Below are 25,758 nucleotides of genomic sequence, written 5' to 3' on the forward strand. Positions count from 1 at the left end.
TTTAAACAGTAAGAACTGCAACCCTGTTTAATAGTCAGATATGCCAAAAACCAATATCGCATGATGTTATCATGACATGCAGAAACATGCTAATAATTCTCAGGCGGACTTAAAATTTGGAACAAATTTAAATTAAACAATAATGCTGGAGTCTAAGTACACAAAAGAATCTAAAAAAAACTTTTGTTCTTAGCAGATATATTAATGATTAAAGGATGGTTTTGTCAAATTAAAAGTTTGAATTTTCCATCATTTTTTGTAATTATAAGCCTATCACAAGATGTTTCCTTGTAAAGTAATATAGTTATATTGTAATATGTGTAGCTTCACATTATGATAGACTATTATTATAATTTTTGTTTATGTTGTTATATGTATAGCTATATATTATGATAGACTATTGCTAAAAAAACTGCATCTTTTGACTGGAAATTTTGTCTATAAGCAAAGAAACCTAGAATAGAGCTCCCCACTCGTCATAATCTTCCAAAACATATATTAAACTTTGTGACCGGTTATGAAAATAATAATTTCCATATGACAGAAAAAGAGACTATAACATTTTCTTTCTAATATTAAAGTATTTTAAAAGATGAGGAGACATAATTTAAATAGATTGCTTTGAACAACTTTACCAGAACGAAGCAAGTTAAAACCAAGAATCTATACTCCATGTATGGCAATGTTTTCTATTCTCAGAGTTTGATTGCATAAAGCAGCAATGAGATTGTTGATTCTGTGGAATTTCTCTCTCCTTATCTTTGCCCGATTTTATAATGAGAATTTGACAAACAGCTAAACAGGAAGTTCAACACCTTTTAAATAGTTTGCATAGGTGCGCTGCTATTTTTAGCCCTCAATATTTAGTGCGGTTTTGTTTGTGTTAAACAATAAAAGCAAGCTCATTGGCTATCGGTATAACAAATAATCCGATAAGCTGTATTATTGATTACCTATGACGGCGTTATGAAAAGGTTAGCAGGGAACTGTTGACGCATTCATCATGGTCTAGTATTAAAAAGCAACAAGGAGGTTTGATCATTACTGTTAAACTGTTTGGTTTCATAATACATGAAAGAAGTGCCTAGAAATTTATCATGCATGGTTTATTATTTGGGTGCATATCTCTAAAAATAAACATTTGATCGTAATAAAAAAACTAGGTGTCAAATGTCACCTAATCAAAACTGCCATGTTGAAATAACACTTAACCTTGGACTGGTATAATTCAATAGGAACTAACCGCTTCCAGTTGCTCCTGGCTTAATTTTTAGTTAAAAAGTTTGCTAGCTTACAAAAAATTTAACTCAATACACTTCTCCTACCTAGCGACATAGATACAACAACACATTTAAAATGTATGGCGACTGAAAACAAATAACGTGTAGCCTCAAATTATACTTTCCTAATGTTAAGTGTTGCATAAAGATATTGTGCAAAGTACAGAAGCTCCTATGTGACTCTTGAGCCTGATTCAATAGTGTATGCAGAAATGAATTAGCACTCGACAGAAGAAAAGGATTTTTGCTTACTCGTTAACAGCATTTAGCTGTTTATTTGACCGCTATTTGACTTTGGTACTCAGAGACACTGTATAGAGCAAGAAGAATAATGCCGAACAGTTGAGTTTTCAGTTTGTAATCCTTACTGTTAGTCTGAAATATGATAAAAAGTATTTCATGTCTTTTCAGTTTTTCTTTTTGAAAACATCATTATATTTCCAAGGAATAGATAAGCCAGTGTTATTTTATTTTGAAGGTCAAATAGCACAAAAGGATATTTTATACATAACATCCGTGAATATCAGATAACATTGACAAACCTACTAGTAAAGTAAGATAAGCTGCAGTTCTCAGATAACCACAAGTAGGAACAGATAGACCTCAAGAGAGTTAATAACAAAATGCAGAAAATTGAATATTAGCTGAGACTGATCTATGAAACCTTGCATTAAATGTACAAATTACATATCGGTAGCGAAATAAGACAAATTATAATAGTAATTTATCATTTTGTAATTGCCTTGAGTTGACAAGATAGTGCACGATTATTACAACAGTTAACACTAGTGCTGGGCATGGCTAAAAAAACTTGTTGAACTTGCGGGTTTGTCTTCTCTCGATTCTCAAGTAATATAAATTTTGAGTATTTCGATCTTTCAAGTTTGGATTTTAGTACACGAATCCGATGAGTGGAGTGGAAAAAACTTGGTCTGTTGCCTCTGCGCAATGAGCCATGTTGTTTGACTACCCGCCTGTTAATCCTGCGAGGATGAGTACCGGTGGATTAAACGTAGTTGAAATTTTAAATAAATTGAATCGAACTGTAATTGAATTGTAAACTAAAAGATATGTCCGATGTTTAAAAATCTTTCGGGAATGACAGCCTTTAAACCATCAGCATTTAAAAAATGAATAGTAGAGTGTTATATTTTGTTAGGTTTTACATGCCCTAAAAATCCTAAAAGCTGGCATCATTGGGTTAATTGAAGATTGGGGTCTAGATGAGGCAAAATGACTGATATTTCTAGTGATAATGCTGCTAGCATCATCAAAGCATGCAGAGATGGAGGCCACTAATTTTCACACTGAATACTATTGTTTGAGACCCCTAAAAATAGCCCTATTGGTGGTAAAAAATAGTTTGTATCAGCAGCTGAACAGCTATAGCTGCTATAATTAGATTGAAAAAACCGCCTTTTGTTCATGTTTTGTCTGCTATTTTCATTAATAAGTAAATTGGTTTCAATTTGGTTCTTGCTAAGCACACAAGTACAATGAATGCTGACTAATATATACAGTTGGTACTGTTTGCAATGCCTTACGGGTTAGACCAGAAACCATTTTTTAGTCATCACCTTAAGATAGCAGTTGTAAATGCGCAAAAGGGCAAACAAGCAATAGATCAAGACATTTCTAGCAGTTAAAAAGTGGCGACACACTTTGCTCACTCACATAAAAAAGTCGCTTTTTAATTACTGCTAAACAAGAACTCCATGAAATTTGGCATGATCAATTGCTTTTTTGATCAAGAGTGTCCTTTGAGGAAAGTGCTTTCAGCCGACAAAACGCGCACTTATTTAATACCATCGGGAAATTTTTCGGCTACTTCGAAAGCGGCCGCAAATGCTTTAAAACACGTTGCACCTTTCACTGACATGATATCAGCTAAGTTTATAAACACCAACTGGTAATGTGAAGACTACCATTCCAATCCTAAACACCTACCACGAATGTGGTTTAAAAGTTACTAATATGCAATTGATCAAATGTAAATTAAACATACTCTCAGCCATTATACTATTTGGAGGGCTTTTTATTAAACATTCGACGTTTAAATAACAAAATTTGGTGGCCATAAATTTGTTTTAACAGATGTTTCAGGAAAAATTGAACTAAAAACTTCAAGTGATGTAAAGTATGGAAGATCATGACTATGAATACTTTCATCCCTTTATTGCTTTCAGAGATATATTAGCAAATGCTCCTTTTGGTTAGCGATGTATGCCATACTGCGATAGTCATCCGCTAAATGTGTTACCTATAGACAAAGACGCATTCACCATATCACTTGTTTAATACACAGTCGTGGTGTTTAACAAATTTCTAGAGCCGGAAAAGAGTTGCGCTGCTTGAACCTGACATATTAATTCTTTAGCTTATATATCAATAAGCACCATTGGCAAAATGATGATTATTGGCAACTAATCTCATCTTGTAGCTTTTTAGATCCAACGTGAACAAATTTAACTGGCAAATCAGTGTGACATAACTATACGATGCGTAGCATAGGTTACACTGCAGGTACAATTTTTTTAAAACAGTGCTGTAATAATACCCTTCAAAATAAAAACTAATTTTTTCCACTGATACTTTAATCATTAGTAGAAAGGACAGCATTGTAATTTAACATCCTGCTAAGGTTCCTTTTGAAAATTTTAGATTCCCAACTACCAACAACGAGAGTCTCACAAAAATTATATTTGGTGAGTGTAAACAGTTGATTCTAGACATACAAGAGACAATCACACTAGCGTCTGCTACCACCAGCTTTATACTGTTTCTCAAAAACGCAAAAGTTGGGTACTTAATGCTCTCACTACAGCTAGCGGTGACTGGCCTAGCAATGAAGTCTTTGACTTAATGCAGCCAGCATGAAACTCCTTTGTCTTGCCTCACAGAGCTTGCTAAAAATATCTGTGCATTCAAGCTTACAGTGTACTTAGTGAAAGACTGTTTTCAACTGCTGGGAACATAATCACAGCAAGGAGAAGTAGCCTAAAGCCTACTGAAGTTAATCAACTATGCTTTTATTCAAAAACCTGGCCTTTCTGCCGCACAAATTCAATAAGTGAGGTTTTTATGTGGTTACTGTTTTTTAAATGTTAGTAAAATTAAATAAAAATGCTTTTTCCATTAATTGATCATTTTTCAATCTTACATAGTAGAACCTTTTTAAGTAAAATTCTTCACACTCGCGCATGTGCAGGTAGTATAGTTTCATCAGTGTCAATTGCTCAACTGATTATGGTTTAAAAGAGTGTACTTTTTATGACATTTCTAGTCTTCATTATCTGTTTGAAGTTTGCACTGTCAGAATCTTTGGTAGTAATAGAGTAAAAACCAGTTTTTTTCATTAATAATTGCAAATTGAGTATATACATGTAGAACAAGATTTGCCAGAAAGTAAAACGCACCACATATCATGACCACACACAGTCAGGTTATGCAGATATCCTACTAGTTTTGGCTCTTAGTTTGTGTATATTTTTAATATGGTGTATTGTTACATGGAGTTCTCCCTCTAGTAAAAAACTTAATTATAGTAGGCCGTAGACATGAAATCCGTCTCAACAAACTCAGTACCTGAAAACCCGTAGGCCAAGATATTCTCGAGCCCAGCAGTACAAGCTAACCAATACTCAGAAACTCAACGAAAAGGGTGAGTCTCAAGAAGTACTCATGCCCAGCACTTGTGACAACCGAGGCATAGAGCCTGTGCTCAAAAATGCGTAATTAAGGAAAACACGATAGTAAAAAATAGGTGTTGAGGTAGTAATGATAATTCATCATTCCTTGCTTCACTGAATTGATAGAATGAACACAAACTGTGATTGTACGTACAAGATTTGCATAATCTTGAGGCAGGCAGAGTCAGTGCACTAAAGTTGTGCACAGAAAGAAAGTTCAGAGGTGAAAGCTATCTAAGGGTAGAGGCGGTAACCAAACTACTCTTGCATGTGTATGCTGTTATTTTTTATCTCTCAACCTTTGGTTTCATGCACAGTATGTGTAAAATGATGTTAGCAAGCTTATTGGCTAGTGGTATAAGCACTTAGCTAGTAGCTTGTGTCATTGATTACTTATAACAGTGTCATGAGGAAGTTAGCAAGGAACTGTGGATACATCCATCACAATCTAGTATTACCAGGCAACGAGGAGGCTCGGTCAACACTATTATACTGTTTAGCTTTATCATATATAAAAGGCGTGCCTAGAAATTGTTCCTGCATGATTTCTTATTTCAAACTTGTTTACAAATTTTTAACAATAGACAGGTGATTTTAAAAACAACACCAGCAGTCAAACATCTCCTAATAAAAACTACTATGTTAAATGAAATTATACTGTACATAAAATTGTGCCAAGGCACAATAAGACTTTGACCAGAACAATCCAGTTAGAACTAACTGCTCCCAGTCTCTGCCAGGTTAACTTTGGTTAACAGTTTGCTAGTTTACAAACCCGACATGCTGCAACATGTTTAGAATTATGCAGCTGAGAGCAAGTGACATGTAGTTTTCAAGGCAGACACTGCCCCATTTGTGTACTTCCCTAAAATTAAGTGAAGAATAGAAATCTTATGCCAAGTACAGAAACTTCCATGTGATTTTTTATCTTGACACGTTAGTGTATGCAGTAATAAATTAACACACAACAAAGAGAAAAAACTTTTTGTATACTCTTTAACAACGTTCAGCTGTTTGTTTGACACCAATGTCTCCGTGCCCTGTGTACTCAGAGACACTATATAGAGCTTAAAGGATCATGAAGAACCATTGAGTTTTCAGCCTGTAATCCTTAATGTTGGCCTGAAATAAAATATAAAGTATTGTATGTCTATTCAGCTTCCTTGTCTGCAGACATCGTCATAATTGCATACAATATATGTAGATAAGCCATATTAAGTCATATTAAGCCACCTGACATATCAAGTTCTCCGTTTTAGAATATATCAATAAGCACCATCAGCAAAATGATGATTATTGGCAACTAATCTCAACTTGTAGCTTGTTAGATATAACTCAATACACTTCTACTATTTAATGACCTACATACATCAATATGTTTAGAATTATGCAGCTGAGAACAAATAACATGTAGTTTTCAAGGCAGACACTGCCCCATTCGTGTACTTCCCTAAAATTACTTGTAAGTGAATAATAGAAATCCTAAACAACCGCTTCGCTCGTGTTTAGTCGTGGGAACATTTTTCCATAAATCCGGGTTAATGACTCTGAAAGATTTTTTAGTGATTATTATGTTCGTGCCTAATCACTGCATATTTTTCATAGGATTGTGTAATATTATGCTGTGTAATTGATCAACTATGCTCTTTGTATTCCCACTAATAGAAAATGGAAAAAACCCTCATCCAAATCGTCTAAAATAGATAAGCCAGTGTTCTCTTATTTTGAATGTAGATTAACACACAAGGCTTTTTATGCATTAAATTTTTGAAGATCAGATAACATTGACAAACTTAAGAATAGTGTCAGATGAGCTACATTTCTCATGTAACCATGAATAATAACAGCGAGATCTCCAGAGAGTTAATAACAAAATGCAGAGAATTGAGTATTAGCAGATACTAATCAATGAAGCTTTGCAACAAATGCACAAAGCATATATCAGCGGCATCACAAGTTTGTAATAAAATGATTCAATGAGTTTAACTATTATGGAAGTTTAGCTAACTGAAAGATTTCTAGAGGCTGTATTAATATAAGAGTACATATTCAACCAATATTCACTGATGTTATGTAGGCACTCATCGTCTTGGTCAAGTTATACTAAATTATAATGCTATTTTCTTACAGTTAAAATTCAAATGAAGTATCAATCAAAAATTTAGTAGTACTGAAGAAGACTCATGTGTGAGCTCAATAGTTTCAAGATTAAGTTGAGTTGTTTGTAGAGTATTTTATTTACTGACCTGTTACCTTAAGGTCAAGATAACAAAAGAGAATAAATATGGCCAATCTTTAAGAGCAAAAATTCTAACAGAAAGATAGAAGCAAAACAGTTTATATACAATTATAAATAAATATATAAAACAAGTAGGCATATATATATATATTACTATTTTTATAAAAAAATTTCATTTTCCATACGCCAATTTACACGTTATTTAAAAAGATTGGCCTTAGAAGTTCCGTAGATTAATTTTGTAGGCACTGTTATGCACTTTGATAGGTCTGATATGTAGTAGCGCCCTCATGAATGGCTTTATAGTAAACTTGGCTATGATACAGATTTTTCTCATTCTTGTAGATCTTTTTCTGTGTTGGTGCTCTTACCAAGACTGTTCCATTATCATTTACTACAGTTTGAAAATGTACACAGGACACAAATATTGAAGACATCTAACAAAAGATCCAAAAATATTATATAAGGTGAAGTTGCTAAAAAATGAGCAGATGACTATAAAGAGAACATCATCAATTGCAATCAAGGGATTGATCTAATTAAACAGTTATACAACAATGCTCAACCAGAAAGTTTCATACTTTTTTCTTGTTCTCTGGCTGGGATGATTACCTTACAGTTTCGTCTTTTATACATTACTCCAATATACCGGATTTACACGCTGACTGTCATACATTATTTAATATCTGTGTTAGCAACAAATCAATTCAGTTTTACTGTATCATGTAGTGTACATTATTACTAAACACAATATACATGTGGCTGCTATATGCCAAATCCTATTGTAAAAGTTTTGTGCGACCTTCACTTTTCCTCCAATAGTACAAGACTAGGTGCATGAGTTTATACATTTATTTCTGCTTAGTTCATAAGTTGTACAAGAATGATCAAGTAACAGGCAATGAACAGGCCCAGAACAGCTCTGCTCGTCTACACAAATGATCGAGCTTATATAGCCAGTAAGCTCCCCGTTCTACTTGGATGGACCCGGCATGGCTCGGCTCAGCTCAGCTCAGTCTTGACTGGCACGGCTCTGGCTTGGCTTGTCTTGGCTAAACTCTGACCTCATTATTCTGCCTGAATGAGCACAGCCCGGCTTGGCTTAGCTCAGCCCTAAGCACAGCTCTCAGTGGATCACATTCCACAACACTATTTACTACTTTAGATTGTGCTGTTTGTGACACACACACACACACACACGCACACACGCGCACACACACACACATGCACACACCTTGCAATAGAATCGGTAATTTAATAAATTTTATTACCATATAGAAACAAAAAGAATTAGAAGTATAAATATGCTGAAAATGAAATATCTTAAGTTAATAAGCCTCAGACACTAACTACTGCATGACGAGATCATCCTGTTTGCGGTTTACTAACCTACATGTTTTTTTTAGGTTCAAGTAATTCAAGTAACTTTTTGGCATACAATAGGTTTGTATTGAAACAACTTTTTCTAACATTGCATAATAAAGCTTTGTACGCGTTGGTATTTCTCACTAGTCACATCCAGGGTCTGAAAAACAAGCATTTAGCAGAGTATTCCAGCACTAGTCAATGGAGACAACATAACAACTCAGCTCAGTAGAAGCTCAAACCAGTATATCCCTCACCTGTACGACTATATTAGTCGATAGAGTTGTGGGCGCGGGTCGGCGTATGTGGTCGTGGTGAAAGGCTATGCGTATACGACTGATATCGTCGACAATACAACCCGCTTATAATATTGCAGTACATTCTTCACCTGCACGACTATATTAGTCGATATAGTGGTGGGCGTGTCCATCCAAGCTGACCCGTAGATTTTTTTTGTTAGGGGCTCTGTTGTATTCGAACACCACACGTTTTCCGGAGAAATAATTTATTATTCTTCGTTGGACAATTCTTCAGTGCTAATAACTTGAGCATAACGCTATGCTAGATAACTAGACAACTAAGCACCATAGATTTAGGCTTAATGATACGCTAAAAGAACTTGTGCAGTTTGGTCGTGTCATGAGAAACAGAATGAGAAAATGTCCGAACTGTGCTGTACCATTTGTTAATTTGTTACAGTTATAGTATTTTAATTGTGTTAACTTTTATAGTATTGACAGTGTTGTCCAAAGATTTCTCCATCAAGTGAGCCTCAAATAACGAAGTAGTTTTAATTTTTTGTTTGTGAATTTCCAACATAAAAACGAACATTTTTGTGTAGGTTTTGTTAAGTATCGCGCGAGCCAGAAAACAGAAAATTATTTGTGTTGGTGCCATCATAGCCAATTAAAATTCAGCTTTTCGTGATGACACAGATAATTAAAATAGCATCCTTGACTCTGATGATGGTGAACGTAATAGTTTTGGGAGAGTAAGGAACATTTTAGAGGATCGTTTTAGCTTCGAAGCGATCGTGGCTTCACATAGCTTTAGCAATGCACAAAGCGTGGATACATTGAATTTTTTTGCATAGTACTATTAGTTAACATGTTAGCAAAATAAAATTCATAACAAAGTGTTCTAGATAAGTTTGAAGTTGAAGAAAAAATTGTATACATATGAAGAAAAATCGGCAATTTTCGGTAAAAGGCTGGCAGTAGGCCGATAGCTAAATTTGTACATGGGCAGCAGTTAAAGGGTAGCTCACAGCAAACACAATTTGGAGAGTTCAAGGCCATGAAACTATCTAGCAACCTCATTAGTCTTATACACAGCCAAGTTTTCAAACCCTGTTGATTAAAAAACATCCAAACACAATTCAGTTGTAATGCATTTCTGAAATTACACACCTTATAAATACCCAGCATAGTTACCCATAAGTATAGCAAAATAAAGGAAATTTATTGGGTGCAGGCTTAATTAACCTTATCCATAAACTGATTTAGCGAGGTGGCTGTACCATTGAATAACGATTCAGGACATATGTGTTTAATATCTTTGCTGAAGGTCATGTGTAGTTGAAAATTCATAATCACTACCTACTACGGCTGTACTGGTAATCTAAAATTCTGATCTTAGCCATACCTTAACTTTACAACGAGAGTGATCCAGGTGACTCAAGTGTTGATTTCTTTGCTTAGACGGTACGTCAATTGGTACATATTTAACATTACAACTTTTCGACTTCATCTTGAGACTGGAGACCAGGCTCCTAGGCTGGGCATGTACCATATGAAGCGGCGCTCAGTTTATTAAAAAAAAGTTATTATCATGAATCACCAGTGAACCACGCACAAAAATCTAATACAGTGAAACTTGGCTAACTCGACATTCACGGAACCGAAGGAAAGTGTTAGAGTTATCAGCGCGTTTAAGTTATGAGAACACTCACAAGTGCATGTATTATTGTATTTATCAGTACATATACAAACTATATATAAATCAAAAGCATTTATTGCTTGTTTCAAGTTAAGGGACCTCTCATGTAATGTTTTAACAATTTTTATCAGAAAGTATAAATATTTTCCTGTTATTACTTGAGATTCGTTTGTTTGTTTTTGGTGATGTGACGCTTCTCCTTGCTTGCGGAGGGCTATCCCCAAGCGGATGTTTGGTAAAATTTAATTTTTTGCAAACCTTTAAAAAAGTCATTAACGAAAATATTTTGCCGATAGTGGTAACAATGACGCCTACTAAAAGTTAGTAGCTACTAAAAGTAGCTACTAACTTAGTAGCTACTTACTTTAGTAAGCTACTTACTTTAGTAGTAAGTAACTATTAAAAGTTGTTGTTTATCTCTATGGCTTGGAATAAAGTGATATTCTAAAGCGATAACAATCGTCTCGGTAGCCGTTGGGCAAAAAAACTGTTCGAATTAACGAAGTTAAGGTCGAGTTATCTAAAGCATTTTATCATTGCCTGGGAACGGACCAAACAAATCCATTCGAGTTAACCATGTGTTCGAGCTATCCGAGGGCGAGTTATCCGAGTTTCAAGGTATATGGCTTGAAGCAATAAAGTCTCTACAATATGTTTTTTCATTTTATTGTTTGTTTTATGAACATATCTAACAGCTCATTTTATATGCTGGAAGCGGTCAGACTGTTGGGGCGTCTCCTTGTTATTACTTATATTACTGGTATCACGCTACCACCACTTCATATTTTATTGTCTGATGTTCTTTTGTCTGTGTTTTAGCTTGCAGAATTATGGAAAGAAGTTGTAGCATTTGCGGTAGCACAGGAAATGTATCTAAAAATAAATGTAATGCATGTGGTAAGTTTGTCTATTTGTTTTAAAACAGTGTGCTCGCAGCCCTTTTAATTCTGCAATATTTATAATAATTTGTTATGATTCACAGGCAAAGCACCCAGTCACATCAAAATAAAAGTAAGCTGTCCTTAAATTTTCCTTTTTGCATTTATTTTTAGTTGTCAAGATGAAGTGCCAGTGTGGGGCCATTAATGCCATCATTGCCACAAAGTGTAGTGCATGTCGTAAGTCTAAAACAATCATCATTTAAAAGCTTCTGCGTTAATACTAATAGTCGTGATTGCTTTGCATGGTCTTTTAGTATTGAACTCTTTTCTTGTTTTGCCTAAATCTCACTGTTCTCAATAACAGCTTTAGATCATCAGAACTCCACCCCATGTGGAAATGCAATGTTGGTTTAGCATGCTTTGCAGTGCCAGGTTATCCATCAATGTCAAAATGTCAAAGTTTTATTCTGTGTGCGATAGTTTTATCAGTACCCATTTATTGTTTTGACAGCTATCATCTTCCGTGATGTGAAGGCACAGACAAGGATGTCTACACTTAAGAAAAGGCGGGAGGAGGGCTGGGCTGGGAAGAAGACCACAAAATACTATGTGGATGCACTGGTGCGTGCTGTGAGTGAAGTAAAATATATTTTGCTTTACGTCAAGTTAAAAGACTGACATGCCAAATTGTGTAAATAGAAAGCTTTAAATACGCTCAGGCTCAACTTTAAAACAACTTACTTTTGCGGCTGCAATTCAGGTTTTTTTTACATTGAAAATGTCCGAAAGTATGCAGATATCAAAGTATAGTAGATTCAGATACAAACGTGGTTAATGTGAAAAATTACTTGTAATATTGGTTTTGAAGCCTTGTGATGGCGGTGACTACAACACTATTGATTGGTCCCCTGAAGCTTAACATGCCAGTAATAGTTGCACAAGCCCAACTGAGTATAGGACAGCTTTCTATAGTAGATGAAATGAATAAGACAACAGCCCATGCAAAAGAGTTATTTTAGGAATACCTAGCATCCAAATAAGTGAGAAAATAGTGCAAATTCTCCAAGCTCAACAAGTCTGAACCAGCTCACGTCTAGTGCAATGGTATATTATCAGCTAGCAGAAGATTTGCGTTTCATGTTGTTGTTGTTGTAATTCATGGTATGAACGAATGTATCATACACTCTTATAATATTGTTTATGTTCATTTTTACAGGCTGCCCATGCCCACGGTGCAGGTTTATCTGTTTTATGCTTGGTATTCAAACCTTCAGGCAAAGGTACCTTGTCTACTATTATCGAGGAAGGATGCCACCAGACTGAAATTGTGTCAGTCATCAAAGAAGCGTTCAATGATATGACAAGATGTAGTAAGTTCCCTTGGTCTTTTCAATATACAGCAGAACTTAATTGCCTGTTTTATATTACATCCTACTCCCCTATGTGATTGTTTTGTTGCAGAAAACTATGCGCAAAGGACCTATAAACCGTATAACCCCACATCTGCTTCCACATCAGCTACTACATCAGCTTCCACATTTGCTACTTTTACATCTGCTCCCATATTATCTTCTACATCTGCTCCCACATTACCTTCTACATCTGTTCCCACATTACCTTCTACATCTGTTCCCACATTACCTTCCACATCTGCTCCCACATTATCTTCTACATCTGTTCCTACATTACCTTCTACATCTGCTCCCACATTATCTTCCACATCTGCTCCTACACTATCTTCTACATCTGTTCCCACATTACCTTCTACATCTGCTCCCACATTACCTTCCACATCTGCTCCCACATTATCTTCTACATCTGTTCCCACATTACCTTCTACATCTGCTCCCACATTACCTTCTACATCTGTTCCCACATTACCTTCCACATCTGCTCCCACATTACCTTCTACATCTGCTCCCACATTACCTTCTACATATGTTCCCACATTACCTTCCACATCTGCTCCCACATTACCTTCTACATCTGCTCCCACATTACCTTCTACATCTGTTCCCACATTACCTTCTACATCTGTTCCCACATTACCTTCTACCTCTGCTCCCAGATCAGCTACTACTACTACTTCCTCAACCACACCAACACCTACAAAGGCTGTAAGTATAGTATTCCTAATATTTTGTCCCAAAAGAAACCAAAATTTTAAATAATACAAGATCTTTAGAGAAACAATGCATATGAATTGCTTCCCATTGTTTGGTCATCTTTCTTCATACAAATTATGACATATAAGATAGACAAACAGTTCAGAAAAACTAATACAGACCCAGCAATGAAATGTTCAATATCGTTTGTTGTAGAAAAGGTGTGCTGACAAAGCATGGCACACACAGACACACAAAGTAAGTAAAGCCATAGCTCATTTCTCACTGTCTAATTTTGTTGAACCTCAGTCAAGCAATTTCATTGCTGATATGTTTGTCTACGCCATGAGATATTTACTTTGCAATTGACCTTTACTCAAATTTAAAGTACCCATAGTTTCTGAATGCCATTGACCTCAGTACTGTTATTTTCCAGTGTAAGCAGAGAAAAAGGCCGAATAAGCAGCGCTCTAGTAAGTAGAAAATGCTGTTTCATTTTTCATTGTCGTTGTGTTGAATCTCTTATCAATTGTACAGTAATGCTATATGACCATGATGAAATTGACTATTTTGCTATTTTATTTTCTCTTAGAGAGGATGGCTGCTATGCAGGTAAAAAAAAATTTCCGTGTGGTGCATAGGCAGCAAAAACTCTTGTTATTCTCTTCTTTCCTTCCCTCACCACTCTTCTTGTGAGGAGAGGTGGGAGGGAAAGGAAAGAAAAAAATAAAAAGAGTTTTTGCTGCCCATGGGTGGTGTCTTTTTTGCCTATAGTGGAATTCACAAAACAACCCTGCAATACTATCAGTTATAACAACCTGGTGTCATGATTTTGTTACCATTTTGTTTAACATGTCATAATTTGACATGTTTGTATGTTAATTGGCAGCCAAATAACCACAACACAGCTTGCGTTTGCCTCACTCACTAGCAGCTTTGTCATAATCACGACATGCCAACAGCCCACAGGGTGGCAGTAAATGATCAAATAATTTGCTTTCTTCAGCTAACCATGGTTGATTCCAGGTCTGATTCGAGATGGGCTTTTCGCTTGTACAAATTACTTGTTGCGCTAACATGCTGTGATATGCACTGGTTGCTAGCAGCTCAATCATTGCGTCTTTTTTCACCAAAGATATGGTTTTTCTTTGTTGTATAGGAAATACTACTCCAGCAGAATATATTAACCCAAACAATTCTGACTCAGATGCTGAAGAGATATTGAGTGAAAAGTTGGTAAGTTGATGAACAGTCAAAGGCACTTTTGCAGTGTTTTAGAGTACACATTGGAGTATACCAAGGTCCAAATCATGGTAATTTTTTGTCTTCTCATGCCAATAAACATCTATAATCCTGGGGATTTATCCTTTGGCAAAAATTGCCTAAAAGGACTAAATTGGTTAATTAACTGGGTATGATCATTACAGATATCTGAAATGGTGTACTCGGTAATCTATGTGTATTATTTTTAAATGATGTTCAATATCTTATGGCACTGTTTTATTAGATAGGTGCAAATTTGATCAATTTTTTCTGTCAGCAATGGGTAATGTTACTGTCGAGAAAAGACAACTTGACACATATTTGGAATGCAAATTGATATTTTGTGTTCAAAAAGTTTCAACCTCTGGTCATGCGTGGACTACATTCACTACATTCACTACCACATGTTACAATATGTTTGACATAGATTTTCTGCCCCTCCCCTCCTCTCTCTTTCACTTTTCGATTCTCATAATTTGTTTCTGAATCTTTTTCAGGACAAGAATGGTGAAACACTGTACCTGGTCAAGTGGAAACATTATTCATCACAGTAAGTCGCATCAGCCGAATGTCTATTAGCGGCGAATATTCATGGGCTGAGTCGTGACTAAAATCCATGCTTTTAGTCATGACTCAGCTTTAGCCAGTCAATATGATGAAAATAACAATTTAGCAGAGTATACACAAATCAGGATTATCAACAATAGAGCAATTGATGCTGTATTGAGTTGTCATTTATTTATTTAGTCATTGCTGCAACAAAGCACAATGACCTTATGTTAAGAGCGGAAACATGTGGCATCTTGAAACCCACCAGCTGATCACACTAATAATCATCTCAATTTTATTTTGTTGCAGAAGTAACACCTGGGAGCCCTCTAGAAATCTCAAACAAACTTTCTCTGTAATTTGATTTAATTAATTCGCATTATCGTTAGCAGCCACATATTGCGTGAGCAGCTGTATTTCTAAGGTTGCCCTATTATCACAATTCTCATCATCGCTTTCACTATGATCTGAGACAGCTGACTCAGATTCTAAGTAGAAATACTCATCTAGCATCAACAAGCCGTAATTTTGCGATTGTTTATTTTGTTCTGGCCTGAAGCATTAAAAGAGGAAATGGCCACATACATGCGCTCACCCGCAGTTAGAGCCTACATTTATGATCCTGGGTTATGAAAAATTCCATAGCAACCACCGATATGGGTAAAGTCAGAGCCGTATACATAGTTTCACAGAGTCCTGTGACCAAAAGCCGGAAACAAAAACGATTGATTCCAAACAAACCCGATCGACATGCTGATCTCTAATGGAATATTCTTACCTCGCTCTCAACATCTCACTCTTTTGCATTTACTTTATTACAAAAGAAAATTTGTAGTTTCTTGTAGGAAATTTTGTCCTTTTTCAAATGGTGTATAATACAACTATCAATTTCAAAGCGACTGCTAATGGGAGCAGTTTTTGTTGATTAATGTTAAGGCTTCTCCATTATAACTTACATAAAAATAGTAGGCGTGGCCTGTTTGTTTGGAATCGAGCTCCCTCCCGTATGCGCTTCTGTTGGTCGCCGGACTCTGTGAAACCATACGACACTGGGTATAGTTAAATGGCAATTCTGGCTTTATGATTGGTCAAACACAAAAATAAACAATACCATGTGAAAGAGCAGGGTTGAATGCACTGTAAACCACTGTTTACTAAAATAGTGAGGGTGAGTCATATAATAGCGTGAAGCACGCTTAGCGCGCTATTGTGAACAATGGAATTACACGATTGTACATTCTGGAAAACACGATTGTACATTCTGACGGCCGGGGTCACATATACTAAAGGTTATACAAAAGACATTTCGTTTATTATTGAGAAATAAATTAACATACTTTATTATAATATTGTTTTGTGAGGATCAGCATGGAAAGTAATACAGAAAGTAGATCAGCATGCATGTAAATCATGGCATTTCAATCCCCATAAAAACTTCCATCAGAGTCATCGTCGTCCTTGTCATCATCAGATACATCTAAGTCCTGGCATAGTGATACGGCTAGCTGCATATCCTAACAATAGAATAATTCAATGAATGAAATAGACAGGTTGAGTTTTCTCGATCCATCCAGGTAAATCATCGGTCATGGCATCAAATAATACTGGATGTTTTTAAAATCTGTCATTTTCTGCTATATGAAATGTTGTTGCTGACTGGCAAACAGTGATTGGCAAAAGCTTAATCACTATTGCGATACTGTTCTTCCCCAATTTAATAGTACGTGCCTCAACTTCCTCAGAGAAGAAAACAGAGGATTTTTCGACCATGTTTTGAAGAAATATGGCCTCTTCTCCATTGCATGTATCAAGTTGCTGGACTGAAAATGAAGAGGACCAAATTAGCCAGAAATCTGAACTCAGAATTCAACTAAATACTTAAAAAAGTATCTTATGTTTCAACGTTATGTTGTAGACAATTTGTTATAGAATGGACCTGTTAAAAACAACTGAGACATCACTATTGATACTATATCATGTATATTAAGCATCTACAAACACGGATAAGAAACTCACCTATTGTTCTTATCATTGTATGACTTTCCTGATCTAGAATAGAGATTTCTTCTAGAGTTCTCTGCCACAATTGATAGCTCTCCACTGCCTTAAGAACATCCTGTGAGAAGGTTATATCTGAAACATCAAAAAGTGACATCAGCATGGCTTGCTAATATAGGGTTTTCATGTGTAAAAGTTGAACAAGGAATGTCTAGATTTGTTGCGGGGAATTGATATTTCATGAAAAAACTTACCTCCACGGACAACTGCCCATGGGAATAACCCTGACTTCAAACAGCTTTGCAGCTCTTCTGTTGTCGTTTCTGGATGAAGGTTGCTGTACTCTAAAGCCTTTTTCTTGTAGCTGCAATGGTTTGCACGCAGACGCGATCTCAACTTCTGTGCAATTTTTCCACTCTATGTTAATATAAACAGCAATTACATTCTCGATAACACAATACATAGAAAAATTTTACCTTTGATTTTTTTTCAGAGAGATCACCTGACAAACCTACCTGATTTCTTAAGAACATCTTCTTGCCGCAGGATATTGACTCTGAGGTCTTCTAAGACACCTTGTATGTTATCTGGTTCTGAAAAATAATACAATATATCAATCACAACATTCTAATCATACATCTATATGTATATTTCTCAAGTATGTATGTGTGTCATTCCGGCTATAGCTACTATTAAAATTGCTAGTGTATTATTAAAATAGCTACAGCTGGACAATGCTGACGCAACATCATGGCGTACGTCATTAGAAGCCTAATGCTTATTAGCAAGCTTAATGGAATTTTCCAGTGGCAGTGTGCCAGGCTAATAGCAAAGTGGCAGGTAGCCTGTCTTGACAAAATGTTTTTTTGTAGGGTTGTCCCCCGTCGAGCGGGCGAGCAACAAAACAGCTTGTCAAAAGACGTACTGCACCTGATGCATCAGCTGAACTTATAGGGAATTGTTCTCTTCCGTCTATGCGGCTTGGTGGCAATGTTATGTCGGTCGCTCCATTGGTAATCATCACCGATTTCGCGCAAAAAATTATGTAGAAAGAAATAAGATTACAACGTTTAACCAAAGACTGTTGGTTGTTTACAACTCTGTTGTAAACAACCAACAGTTGTTTACAACTGTTTACAACAGAGTTTACAACTCTGTTGTAAACTTTAGTAGAATTTAAGAATAAAATAAATTGAAAATAAAATCCATAAGAACAAATAAAACTGACTGATACAAAAATATAAATTAAACTGACTGAGCGCACAAATAATGACATGTCTAGTCGCTGTTGTTGCCTAAGTTCTCAAGTTCCACTAAAGTTTATCGCAGAGATTGGTCGCTAGTTAAGCGTTATAATCTTATTTCTTTCTACATAAATTTTTGCGCGAAATCAGTTATGATTACCAATGGAGCGACCGACATAACATTGCCACCAAGCCGCATAGACGGAAGAGAATAACTCCATATAAGTGCAGCTGATGCATCAGGTGCAGTACGTCTTGTGACAAGCTGTTGTGTTGCTCGCCCGCTCGACGGGGGACAACTACGCAAAAACAAAAGTTTGTCAAGACAGGCTAAGTGGCAGGCAACTCTCATCACTCCTCATTGTTTATAAGCTGATTTTTAATACCCGGGCAACGCGGGAGGCACAGCTAGTTGTTACTATAAACTACAATGAGCATCTTTTACCATGAAACGTGAAACGTCATCTTTGCATCAGGGCCTCATATTATTCATACTCATATTATCATGAGCATTATCATGAAATACAAATCATCCACTGCTAGTTGACACAGAAAAACAATCATTTATTCTCTAAGCATGCGGAAATAGTATAAGTAAAAAACTCACTTGGCGGCGGCTTGGCAACAAGGATTGCTCTGGCCTCAAGTTCAGCTAAAGTTAACCCAAATGAGTGGCAGTGTGCATCCACTTGTGCCTCTAGAATGGGTAGTTGTTTCTTTGCCTAAAACGAGACGTACTCGGCACTATAATTCTTCACTTGTTGTATAACTGCAATAAAGCCAATTATTTATTGAGAAAGCTTGGCTTTTTGTCAATAGTTTAAACAAATTGAACCTGGGTAACAGTACGATTTCATCCTATGATTGCTGTTTCTACATACTTTGGAAAGAGATGTAAATATCTGTTTGGGCAGATTGACAAACTTTCGGAGATTCCAAAAAGCTGCCCCTTGCTCCAAGCGTCTCCGTCTACCTTGAAACAAGAGAATAAATTGGGAAGTCATACCATTGACAAGTTGGCACTTAGGCACAATAGGCGCCAAAGTCACCAATGTGTATTGTCATTAACCAAGTTATAAAACATATCACAGTGGAACAATACATTTAACATTGTCAAATGCAAGGCTAATAACTTACCCGATAGGTTTTAACTATCGGGTTAAGTTATTAGCTTACCCAATAGTTAAGGCCTAAAAAATACTTCTCTTGACAATATATAAAATAGTGCTCACTGAATAAACTCACCATCTGATGTCATGTGTCTTGTTACTTTTCCCAATCGGGACATGTAGCTATTAACAAGTTCTGTAGTCTCCCCAGTACTTAATCCTGTTCCTACAGTGACTCTTCCACTCCATTTCATCTGAAAAAAGCAAAAAAAAAAAATTTTGGTAATACGAAACGTAAAACTAAAGTAGATGAACGATTACTATATTCATTAGAGAGATTGCTGACAACTCCAACGGTGAGCTTTTTTCATTAGACAGATTACTGACAACTCCAATGGTGAGCTTTATTCATTAGACAGATTACTGACAACTCCAACGGTGAGCTTTATTCACTAGAGAGATACCTGACAAGTACAACGGTGAGCTTTATTGATTAGACAGATACCTGACAACTCCAACGGTGAGCTTTGGCGTGCATGATACTAAGGAACGGGCGTTGCTGCTGTGGTAGCCTCTCAAGTCGCTCTAGCCAAGGCCAGTATCTGCACATTGTATCAAGGGCAATGAATTTTGCACCTTGAAATTCTCTCTAAAAACATAATACATTAGCTTTATGGAGGGAGCATCGTAGCAAAAACTATTTAAGATTTCTGCAATAGAAAGACCATTGTAATAAGTAGACAGACATTCCTGTTGCCAGAAAAGAAGTTGTAGGTTTTGGGGAGATTTGTGAATTTTTTCTGTGACAATAAAAAAGGTTGACTGGACCGATGATGAGGTATTATGGACAACCAACAATACCTGCATAGTGTATGGATATGCGTATATCTCTCCCCTAGTCATATCCAATCCCTTCAACAGGAAACAGTGGCGGCATGTGGCTAGCAAACAACCAGTCACATCCTTTTTGGAGAATGCTTTTCCTTTGGCAGACGCAGCCTTCCACACCGTTTCACCACATCTATTGGAGACCTGTAATAACGATCTAGGTAATTGAGGTATATAAAGACAACCACAATTGGCCAGGTTCATTGGCTATAGACCAGGACTTCCCAGCAGTTATCTTTTCAAGATATTCCATATAGCTTTTAAAATATTCTAAATTTGACCCATCAAACTTACTAAGATTTTTTTTACTTGGGTGGATGGCAGCACTATCAATTCAGTGCACTGATTGGTTATTCAATGGTACAGCCACCTGGCTGTATGGGGTTTATTTGGCCTGCAACCAAACAATTCACTTGATTCTGCTATACCTATGAGTACCTATTCTGGGTCTTCATAAGGTATGAGATTTCAGAAATGCATTACACTGAATTGTGATTGGATGGTTTTTAATCAACAGGGTTTAAAAACTTGGCTGTGATTAAGACTAATGAGGTTGCTAGATAGTTTTGACGACCTTAAACTGACCGAATTGTGTTTGCTGTTCTTTGTACGCGTGACCTGCTCTTCAACGTCACTAGTAGAAACAAAAAACTCACTTGGCTCCTCAATTCCTGATGAAATTCTAAGATCAATGACAAGAATCAAATTAAAAAATGAATAAACAAAGGCTTCCTCTTTGAATTACTACACAATAGTCCCACTTGGGAAATCTAGTAATAAAATGCGAATAATATAGTTGCACACCAAAACTTTAAACACACAACATCATATTAAAAGCGTTGGGTGCGCCCAAACATTTTATTTGCTGAATGGAGCTAATGCTTAGTAATTTGAAGATTTGATGATAGGCAGAACCCACTGTCCCAAAATGAAATTAACTCATATTAAATTGTTACTATCTGTAAACACAGAAAATGCAAAAATCTGATATATGGTTTTTTCATTAGATATCATACCTGCCGGCAGCTCTATAGTGAAATAGTTTTGCATTCCCGTCAATGTGAATCGCATGGGGCTCGTCCAAACATGCAGGGCAACTGAACAAACTACCACCGGTAACTTTAGATAAATAGTCTGTCTCTTGAATCCTCCATTCCAACATTGAATAGTTAAAAACATCTTGTTTGAGCATGAAACTCTAAATAACAACACAACACCTTTCAAATCTAATGGAAAAGTCAAAGAAATGTCACAAAAGACTCTGTGTCTAGTTTTTCTGCTAATTGGATCTTTGCTTGATGACAAATGCAGCATTGCGCAAGTTGGCTGACTATATAGCTCGACACTCTACACGTTATATAATGATGATATCACTAACATCCACTGTGAACATAACGATCAGATGTAATACCTCGCCATCCAAGGATGAGATAAAGCTGACGGAATCTAACAAACTTTTAAGGCTTAGAGATGGTGAGAAGTGCTGCAGGATTGAAGCACTTAGAAGAAAACTAAAGTTGAAGTAGGCTCTTCCCTCAACGTCAACAGGCCAAAGTCCATACTGGACCAGCTGTTGAGGCTCCCGCCAAGAAGACCACGAACAGGCTTCACAGACCATAACGTCTATTTTTTGGCTGACCATCCCTGAAAGATTAGTTCAGTTTTTACAAACACAAAAAACATTAGCCTATTCTAGTACAGCTAACTAGGGTAGCCTATGTTAGTACAAGTAACCCGGAGTAGCCTATACTAGTACATCTAACCTAGAGTAGCCTATTCTAGTACAGGTAACCTAGGGTAGCCTATACTAATATAGGTGACCTAGTGTAGCCCATGTTAGTACAGGTAACCTAGAGTAGCCTATGTTAGTACAAGTAACACAGGGTAGCCTATACTAGTACATCTAACCTAGAGTAGCCTATGTTAGTACAGGTAACCTAGGGTAGCCTATACTAATAGAGCTAACCTAGTGCTCGTAAAGCTAACCTTTGCTAGTATAACTGATCAATTCAGTTGAAAACATACCTTCAAAAGAAATAATTCTAACCATCTCATATCTACCAGGTGGACAGAACACGGTTCCATTGCAGTCTGGGCAAACCTGATGAATGGCAGACTGACGATCATCTGTAAAATTATATAAAAAATGAGAAACATAATCGCCTTTTATTATCTTCTGAATTTGTGATATATATATATATATATATATTCGACATATTCTTGATCATCTCAGATAACGGAATAACACGGGGATGCTCACCAACTCTCATTTTTCGCACTCTCATTCCATCTGCAAACAATCTCCCAATCTCCTCTCGATGAAGATCCCAATTCCCTTTCTGGGTCTGGATGTAAGATTTCTTACGGTGTCTGAATGACTTCAGTCTGGTCAAAATAGTTTCATCTACAATAACACATTAGATAGTACAACCAGTGTGATAGTTAAACATGAATATTAATAAATTATAAGATGTATGAGGAAACAAATATTCATTTCACAACCTCCCAGATATGTAAAAGGACCAATCAGATTGCAGCAGACTCATTATAGCGGTAGATTTAAGCTTGTTCAGTCAAATGACCTTAGGTCTAAGATTTTTTGGCAATACAAACAGCCAGCCATGCACAAATGCCACAAAACCTAGCCAGCTTCATTGGCTATAGACCAAAACTGTCCATACCAAGTCTTTTCTAGAGACCACATGTAGGTTTCAAGATATTCTATTTGAGCAGTAGGCAGCACTTGATTTGATAGACCTTGACCAGTCCTATCATCATGTGAGTGCAATGATTCATTGGCACAGCCACCTTGTATAAGTTTTGCTAAATGGGTATAAGGGTATGGTTAATTAAGCCTGCAACCAATCGATTCACTTGATTCTGAAAATCCCTGTGGTAGGTGTGCTGGGTCTTTATTACCTATGCAGCCTGTGTTTGTTATGACATCACCTCCACTGCCATCACCAATTTCCATATCACAAGCTGACATATCTATAATATGAAAATCAATATTGGTAATTAAAAAAATACAAACAAGAATAGAAAGCACACACAGCACATTGATTTAATAATAGTATTTCCTTTGCTCCGGCTCTCACCTGTAAAAGTGGTTGCTGCTATTCTACTGTTGTCAATTGCATTCTTCAATTTATGGAGACTCTCCTGGGCTTTTTTTTTGCTCTTACTCTGCCTCTTCTCTTGAAACATACAATGCATGTTAACAACTAGGCAAGAATCATGATACCCATAATTACGCTACACATGGCATATTAATAAAACTGCATCACTGTCAAACTTTTTGACAGTGTGGTAGTTCATGATAAATGCTCAAAAAATGTAAAGCCAGCACTGGGCCTTGCTGAACCGACGTGTAGTGTCTCATTACTTACTTTCCAATTGATCCTGTACGCCAGTTCAAGGCATGTAGGGTATATTAACCTGTATCACCGTGTATTAACTGGGCTCTGAGTAAAGTGAATCAAAGTATAGTTTTTGGCATAAAATGAGGGTTATAAAGTGGTAAAAACTATATATACGAGTATTTATGTATCAACAGTCCGATTGTCTAAGGCCAAAGGTGATATAAATGATATATATGAGTATTTGTGCATATCAGTGAGTATTATTAGTCTGATTGTCTGTGGGCGGAAAATATATTTTAACTTGGTTTTTAATGCGATTGTAAAAGCTAAATCGCCAAACATTTGTTCGGTGTTGGTGGCTTAATATCTTACTTCTAGTGTCATGTGTCACAAGTGCAAATTTAATGAATTTATTTAATTGTATGTTATAGAGACCCGCTTCAATTTTGCTCAGAAATAGGGTATCCAGACTGTCTCGCCTGTCACTCAGAGAAAGAATTTCATTTTCGTCGTGGCATTTTGTTATACTAGCTCTTTTACGGAGCCAGAAAATCATTCACCAAAGGTTACCAAATACAACCCCATCCATTATCATAAGTCAAGATTGAATAAACCAACTTTAACTACATAAATAATTATTTATGATATTGAATATATTAATTTTAGTAAATAATAACAAAAAAATAATGGTTTATAGTCAAATATAACGAATGGTAAAGTACAGACCTTTTCTCATTCTGTTTCTCCTGACACGACCAGACTCCACAAGTTCTTTGAGCGTTTCCATGAGCAAAAATCTATGGGACTTAGTAGTTTAGTAGTGTTGCGAAGCGTTGTGTTCAAGTTATTAGTGCTGAAGAATTGTCAAGCAAAATAATAAATACATGTATTTATCCCTTCGCAAGCGGTGCTGTCCGAATACAACAGCGCACCTAACAAAAAAATCTACGGCTCAGCATAGATATAGAGATAAAATGCAACTTTTCATTGGGTGCAGAATCGTTAGGGACAATTCGACCGTATGCGTCGTAGAACGCCCATCGACGAGATCAGGCGACCTTGAAGCACGACCGATTTCGTGGATAAGCTACACGCGTCTATCGACCGTTTTGAGCGTATGAACTGCGGTATGGGCTGGCTCAAACACATAAACTCTAATGGCTCTTAAAAGGTAGAATTGAAAGCGTATTCACACACACACGCACGCACGCACGCACACATTGCTTGGAGCATTAGAGTTGTGTGTTTAGTTTGGCAGTGAAAGGCACTATTTTGAAGCAGTTTCCCTTTGCAATGCATAACAAGACTTGAACGTATTGGTATTTCCCACTAGTCACATTTTCCAGGGTCTGAAAAACAAGCATTTATCATAGGTTTGCAGCACTAGTCAGTCATTACCTTGTCACTACTCAGTTCAATAGCAAGCCTAACGCATCAGCTCTGATGGCTCTTAAAAGGTAGGCTTCTACATATATTTGTGTGCAGTTATTTACAACAACGGGGTGCATGTGTATTTCATATTTCATCATCTTAACCAGTCTACCTTATCAATACTATATATCATGTATATCTCAATTGACCAATCCACCTTCTTTACTACCAAATTTGCAGACATTGTACTGTAGTAGGCAAGTTAATGAATAGGGTGCCTTTAATGCTGTGCGCCATGAAGATATACGTTTTCAGCCGTTGCCAGATTAAGAATCAACCTCAAGATGAACTAAATATGAACTTTTGAACCCTGCCTTGGGATGTTGTAGATACTACTTTAAGAAAAATAATGTTACTACCATTATCAGAACAACCCTACAATGAACTACACAATGACCATGGAATTTTCATGAATTT

General features: G+C 36.4%; 2 long non-coding RNA genes across 2 annotated transcripts; one reads left to right on the forward strand and one right to left on the reverse strand.

The window, feature by feature from the left end:
* The first annotated feature begins 13,430 nt into the window (after positions 1-13,430).
* LOC137397033 (uncharacterized) lies at positions 13,431-13,970 on the forward strand. The gene is made up of 3 exons (XR_010978703.1): positions 13,431-13,509; positions 13,714-13,755; positions 13,934-13,970. It is a non-coding gene; the product is annotated as an uncharacterized lncRNA (long non-coding RNA).
* A 5,461-nt stretch (positions 13,971-19,431) lies between these two features.
* Positions 19,432-20,233, reverse strand: LOC137397639 (uncharacterized). Its single transcript, XR_010978711.1, has 3 exons — positions 20,166-20,233; positions 19,797-19,914; positions 19,432-19,524 (listed from the first exon to the last, which is right to left on the reverse strand). It is a non-coding gene; the product is annotated as an uncharacterized lncRNA (long non-coding RNA).
* Between the last annotated feature and the right edge of the window lie 5,525 nt (positions 20,234-25,758).

Source organism: Watersipora subatra, chromosome 5, assembly GCF_963576615.1.
Source record: "Watersipora subatra chromosome 5, tzWatSuba1.1, whole genome shotgun sequence".
NCBI lineage: Eukaryota > Metazoa > Bryozoa > Gymnolaemata > Cheilostomatida > Watersiporidae > Watersipora > Watersipora subatra.